Consider the following 6047-nt stretch of genomic DNA (forward strand, 5'->3'; position numbering starts at 1 on the left):
AGGGAATTGTTAAGAACTCACACAAAACTGATGGGCAGTTTGCAGACTGAGTGGGAGGATGCAACCTGACTGTTTTGTTGACTTTGCTCTGCCTGTGGGTCTCCAAGTGCATTGAAGTTGGAAACATTTCAGAAGGCGCTGGGAGCTGAGTGTGTGTTATGAATCCCACCTTCAGACATGCTTTGCAATTGTCCCATGGGATCACTTGTGTTTACTGTTCTTAATATTTTGACTTCTCTGTCTTTATTGCAATGGGCTAACTGATACAAGCTTTATCTCCTGCCTTATTTGGTAGCTGCTTGATTTAAATTTTACTGTCCTGTTTTTGGAGGTTTCTTTGAGATAAGAAAAGACTGATCTTACATGCACCCTGTTATGTAGCTTCTGTGAAGACAACTGTGTCATGTGGAGCGAAAGACAGCATATTAAATTCTAAATCATGATGAACACAATAGTATCTAATGCAACATTTAAAGCCACTGTGCCTCGCTATCCCAGTTTCCCAAGTTATCGTATTTAACTTTGGTTGTCTGTCATATTAGAAATTGTCTTGAAGGAGTGAAAACTGAATTGTGAAGAACAGTCCAGTGACAGCAAAGCATTGTTAGACTATATAGCAGTTGTACTCCTAGCGCAGCGATGTGCTTCCTCACGTGCATTTCTGAGGTAGAACAGATACAGAGAGTATCGGGTATGCCCCAATGCTCCAGATCCTTGGTAAGGGGAGGGAAGTACAGAGGGATGCTACTGGGATGGGGAACTGGAAAGCAGCTGCTGCTCCTTTGGCTGCTTGGGGATGTTGGAAGGTGGGAGAGATGTCTACACTTGCAGGAGACACTGAACCTCCGCTGGAGCAGGATGAGCAGCCAACTTTTCTGTAACGCTTTGTCATAAGCAGAGTGAACAAACTTCTTCACACATCCCCCGAGGTCTTCTGCACTTCATAGTTGTCTCTGCCCCAAACAGGTTCCAGTTCATCAGTTTGATCCTGTGCACGTCTGTATTGCAGCAGCTACACTGCTAGTCCACTCAGGTTAGGACATCTGAGATGGAGAGAGTTTGCTATAAAAACAAACAAACAAAACAAAACCTAAACAAACAAAACACACAAAGCAAAATTAATGTTTTGTCCTTCATTACCACTCCTGGAGCCATGCATTGCAATCCAGGTCAAACAAGAGGAATATTCTGCATCATTTCATGACTGACCTGAGCAGGATCATTCCAGGGACTTGCCTCCTACAGCTTCGTTGGTTGTTAATGATTTTTGCAAAGACATTTGGTGCGCCATGATGTAAAATAACCAGCAATAACTTCACTCCAGGAAAATGGTTCCATCGATGCAGCATTGTTCAAAAGTGTTTTGAGTCTTCTAACATCTCCAAGGTCAAACACTCTTCTGAGGGTTTTCAGCAATGCTGGTGATGATGGGTTGGTATCACCAGTTTCTCTCCTTTCAGACTGATGTTGTCTAAATGTAATTCTTGTAAGAACAGCTCAGGCTCTCTGACATCTGAACAATGGAACATGCATTTAGTTGTAGCCTTCTTGCCGCCTCCGCACTTACCGACAAGGTTTCTGTGACAGCTTTAAGAAAGGAAGAGCACATTGCATATGTAAAGAAGAGTGCTCTGTACTCATTATGGGCTTTGTAATTGAGCTGCCAACCCAAAACATTTCTGTTATCCACTGTGCAACTGTGATATCTTTTGTGTGACAGAAATTTGCCAAGGACACTGTAGAAGATCTGCAGCAGAGGATGTTGATTATGGTTCATGGGTGCCTGTGAGGACATGTACTGCAGTGCAGTTGCCTGCCCTTCTTGAGAAGCATCGATGTAATCTCATTAAGGAGCTTTCTTGTATGAGTCAAGTGGCTTTTGTAAATTTGACCACCTTTCCTGATTATCAACCTGGAGTAAGCACTCTGACACGTAACTGTGGTGCGTCTGTCTACTGCTGTGGCAAACAAAGCCAAATACAGCAAACTGAATTTGGGTTGTTGTTCCTGGATCAGAAAAGCCCAGATTTTTTGAAGTGGCAGTGTCCTAGTTTGTGTACTTGGGGTTTATTTTGGAGGAAGAGAGGAGAGATTTGACAATATTCAAGATCAGCGGGATAGCCTAGCTGAAGTATGATTTCAGTAGTGGTTGAATATTGAGCCTATAGGCTTAGAAGCCTCCCATAAAGGACATTACTTTATCTTGTCCTTGTGATTTTGTGCTTTGATTCAACCAACTAATGATTTATTATGACCTGGAGGGTAATAAAAAATACTATGCTGAAGCTTTTATTGTTTCATTTTGGTACACATTAAATTTTGGTACTGTCTTTTAGTGGTGTTTCTAACTTCCATTTTCTCTGTAAGTTTAGATTAATAACCCACCTATGAAAACTCAGAAGGCTGCAGGCACAGTGTGTCCATGCATTGATTATCCATTTCTCTGGTTAAGGCACTTGTATCAATGGGCTCCACTATGTCCCATATTATATTTTCACCAGCACTTTGCTTGTGAAATGAAGAAACTCAGTAAACATGGAGAATCTCCTTGCTTGAAGATGTTGCTGCTGTGATGTGTGCTGAATCCAGACAGCATGGCTTAGGAAGCTCCCAAAAGAGTTATTTTATTAGTAGGTAAGTTTTTATTGTCATATCCAGCTTTCCCAGGACAAAACCAGCTTGACTCTTGTAGCCCCTAATATCTCCATCAGGAGAGGGTAACTCAGACCGGTTTCCAGCCTGGATTCACCTGCTCCCTGTCTTTTCTCGTTGTGTAGATGCTTTGTGTTTATCTGTGAGGCTGGGACATGATCTAAGCTGTGGCTGGGGACTTGCAAACCCTGTGGTAGTCATGGTGTTGCTAAATTACCATGTTCCTGTTTCTCCCACTATCAGATATAGTTGTTCCTCCTCAGGATCTCTCCCAGACTGAGAGATTTTGTTGAAAGCAACCCAGTGAGTCTTGCAAAGATGTTCATAGTCACCATATTTCCAGCTTGTGGGTCTTCCGCCTTGATGGCTAAAGAGCCCAGTGAGCACTGCCAGATTTCAGGTCAAATGAAGCCTACAGATTTGTCTTCTTTTTGTATCCTTTTTTAACACACACCCCCCCCCCGCTTGCTGTAAATCAACAAAAGTAGAGAAGAAGACAATAATTATTACCATTATGAACAGCTATTTTTTACTTATTTGTAATGCAGCACCAAGAGTCCTGCTGTGTTGAGCGTGATAGAGCAGCACAACAAATGCTGGTCCCTCCTAAACTCTCCAGAATCTGGCATTTCTTTTGTTCAGGGTAGAGTTAAAAATGTTTTCTATCTCCCTGCGCCTCTGTGTTACACTATATAAAAAGGAAAGTGATCATTTTTGAGCTGCTCCTGCTGGGGAATTTTTGCCTGCTCTAAAATTGCAGGCTCGGAGGGAAGCAGGCATGTGGATATTCGGTGTGACATTGACCCTGAGGTAGAAAACAGCTCTGGCTCAAGCGCTGCCCTTATCTCCTCTTCTGTTAGCTGGTTATCTGGAGTCTGCACCTTGCAACCTCAGGTGTATTGTCATCAATCATTTCCTATTTTCTTTTGCGTACTGGTTCCTCTCTGCCCTTCCTTTGTTAATAACCCAGTTTGCCTATATCCATAAAAATATCTGATTGTGATACCATTTATCCAAAGCACCATACATCCATCATGTACTTATGAGTGAGATAAACAAGTTCTCCTGGGAAATACGCCACAAGAAATATATAGGATAAATAACTATATCAAATGTATGTCAGTGTGCAAGAGGGGAAAATCTATTCATTAAAAGCAGGGTGGAACTGCAGTATTTTATTGTACCCTCTAAGCTTTTAGTTTAAGTGAGAAATGTACATTTTTGCTGCTTATCTCATCTAGCACAGCTCTCATGCTGGCCACTTCAGGAGGAGATATATTAGCTTCTTTGACTGACATTGTAAATGTGTAATTGCTCATAATCTTTTTTTCTTTTTTTTTTTTCCCCCAGACCTTACAGGAAGCTTCTGCCTTTCTTTTGACTTCAGCTTCGCTGCTCCCGAGTTTCAGCCGTGTGAACCCTGGATAAGGCGGGGGACGGGAGTGGGGGGAGAGGGGCTGCTGCCGAGCTGCCTTTGGCATCTGAAGGGAGCCCTTGGGTTTGGATTGCATTGCCCTGGCTTGGGAGGTGAGTGATGAACCCTGGCCCGCACATATCCTTGCTTTCATCTCTACACTCCAACATTGCACTGTTCAAAGTGGAGAATGAACAACCACAGGCAAATCCCAGTTTTTTTTCTCTTTTTATATGTGCGTCATGGCGGTATTTCACATGTGGTTTCATTAATAACTTGGATTTATTCTCTTTTTTTTTTTTTTTTGGGTGATTCTCCAGCCTGTGATCTCTTCTTCTAGAAATGGCTCTAAAAGCTGATGATGCAGGGTGCCTTCCTGCAGGCCCTGTCCCTCCCCAGCCTCCAAGGCATCAAATCTTTCTGTTCATTAATTTCTTCCCTCCGGTCAAGCATAGTCGGCTTTCTAACTAAGGTGACTTAAAATTCATTAACTTTCAGGCATTTTCCAGAGTCCTAAGCAGTTGGTGTGAAGGTAAGAATCACCTCTGGGTGTAAGAGCAAGAGTCTTACATTTCTATGTAACCTGCCAGCCCAAAGCCAAAAAGTGTTGATAAAACTCATTGATGGAAAAACTTGTTTTGATTCTACATTTCATATTCCTCAGGGATGTCTAAATCATACCCATATATGGGTGCTTCATGTTGCTGCATTTTCCCACTGCAGAAGAAATCAGATTCAGTCCCTTGGGAGCAAATTAATCTCTGGGTGAATATCGCCTTTGACTGGAAAAGCCAAGTTGGCAAAAAGGCCACAGCTTTGCCACTCATCATAGAGCTTTTTCACAGAACAGTTGCATCTCGGTGTTCAAGACAACATGGTTTGTTGTTTTCTTATACAAAAAGAGCCTATAGTTTCATTTTGAAGAAAAAAAAGTGGTAAAAAAATTGTCCTTTGGCAAACATACGCACAAAAGAAAATATGGGGACAGATCTTCCGGTAGCATAAAACAGCTGTGGACAAGGAGCGACACTGATTTACATCAGCTAAGTGTCAGACTCTAAATCACCACTGACATGCAGTTGAAAAACAAGTATTTCCAAGAATCAGAGCTATAGCTGAGCAATTTCTTTCACTAAACCATGATTCCTTTCTACCCCCTCTTTCCATTCAAATGTATAGAGAAGTGCTCCTTTGTGCTTTGAGGTTTTGTTGCTGTTGTTGCTTTTCATAATGACCGATTCTTTCTCAGGGCTTTTTTATTTTTCTCCTTCCTGTGTAATGTAAAGCGCAGTAAAATGAAGTGCCATTCGCTTTCTGTCCACCCCGGGTTTTTGCAGCAGTTCATTAAGAAGAGGGAGCTGCGGGCTCTGGATGTGGTTCAATATTGTGTATATTCTTGTGCCGAGATTTACATCTTACATTCAAAAAAGCCCGTTAAATCAAGCAGCCCGTTAGCATCTTCTCTGGCTCTGGGTGCCTGGGAGATAAAATGCCTGTGTGCTAATAGTCAATTCATCACTGATTTTAAAGAGGAGTAACCATTGCCTGTGTGTGAACATCCTCTGGTTGTGTTCAAGAATATGTTATTTATTTACTTATTTATTTATTTAAGATTTTTCATCAGTTTGGGTTCACATTTTGCAATGATGCTTCAGTGTCTTTAGGCTTAAGCCTCCTGCCGTACAGAGCAGCATACGGCTTTGCTGCAAATGCAGCCCTGGCCAGTATGCTGGACTTAAAAAAATCTGACACTACCAACTTGTACAAATTTGATGTTACATATGTCAATACCAACTGCATAAAAATGCAAAGATCGTGAGCTTTTAATGTGTTTTCCAAAGACAAATATAAAAATTTCTGGAGTCAAATTTACTTACATTAACACTTTTAATAAATTTGTTTAATGACACGTTATAGCCCCATGGGCACCCAGTAGCAAAGCCACCCCTGTGGATTCCCCATCACTTCCTGTATCGCAGCC

The sequence above is a fragment of the Streptopelia decaocto genome (genome assembly GCF_964273445.1).
Source record: "Streptopelia decaocto genome assembly, chromosome: 5".
Taxonomy (NCBI): domain Eukaryota; kingdom Metazoa; phylum Chordata; class Aves; order Columbiformes; family Columbidae; genus Streptopelia; species Streptopelia decaocto.